The sequence below is a fragment of the Dromiciops gliroides genome, chromosome 6, assembly GCF_019393635.1.
Source record: "Dromiciops gliroides isolate mDroGli1 chromosome 6, mDroGli1.pri, whole genome shotgun sequence".
NCBI classification, from domain to species: domain Eukaryota; kingdom Metazoa; phylum Chordata; class Mammalia; order Microbiotheria; family Microbiotheriidae; genus Dromiciops; species Dromiciops gliroides.
In genome coordinates, this window is record NC_057866.1 from 18,239,428 (window position 1) to 18,240,356 (window position 929).

At 42.5% G+C, this 929-nt stretch overlaps 1 pseudogene; it reads right to left on the reverse strand.

The window, feature by feature from the left end:
- Window positions 1–234: 234 nt before the first annotated feature.
- LOC122731854 lies at window positions 235–604 on the reverse strand (annotated as a pseudogene).
- Between the last annotated feature and the right edge of the window lie 325 nt (window positions 605–929).

Genomic DNA, 929 nt, shown 5'->3' on the forward strand with positions numbered 1-929 from the left:
TCTAAGGCATGCGTTGGTACAACACAAACTTCTGTCAGATACGGCTAGTCTAACATCCAAACATCATGGACAACACACTCAAACAGCAATGTCACTGCCACCACAGCGGCGTCCACCCACCATGTCCTTGCAGGCTTCTGTAGGATATTTAGTGTTCTGAGGGGCTGGGGGGAGAGGAAGTGTGAATAATATCAGGAAGAGTAGAGAGAAGCAAACAGCTTGGGAAGAGGAAGCTCAGTTGAAGTTGTGCAACACTAGCCTGAACATGTCATTGGTGCATACCCAAGCATCATTGATGTTTTCTAATAGAAATATCTGGTGGAATGCCATCATCCTTTAGCTGCTCCACCACCATAGTGAATATACAGCTGTCAGGGATGGGCTGGTGGTCCTGAGCTGTGATACTGTGCTGGATTTTCTGAAATGGAAGGCTAGACAATTTCTCCACAATGGCTGCTTTGCCTTGGAATTGCTGCCCTTCCCATGTAAAGCAAGAGTCATCAATATATATTGCTTCTAATTGCATTCTGTCATTATCAAATAACCGGTAGTAATGTTGCACAGAGCGGGATCGAATCTGCTCTCAAATCGGCTTGTCTCCCATTCTGGATCCTTACCTAGCAGCAGAAACTGACAGGCTGGCACGATAGCAGCGGTGGTGGCAACAGAGCACAGTCCCAGACTGAATGTCCCCCCCTCAACAACAAATATCTTTTCATGTTAGGTTGTAATTTACCAAAATAATCCTGATAAGGAGAGACCTCTCAGACCCCATTCTTCTTTCCTTCAGGACAGATTCTGGCTTAAATCAAATAAAATAGGATTTATAATCACTAATGGTAATATTTTAATTTCTAAGGCCCAATACTCTTAGAAACTTAAAAGAAAAATATCATCATCCATAAATTCATATATTTCCTTTTAAGAAA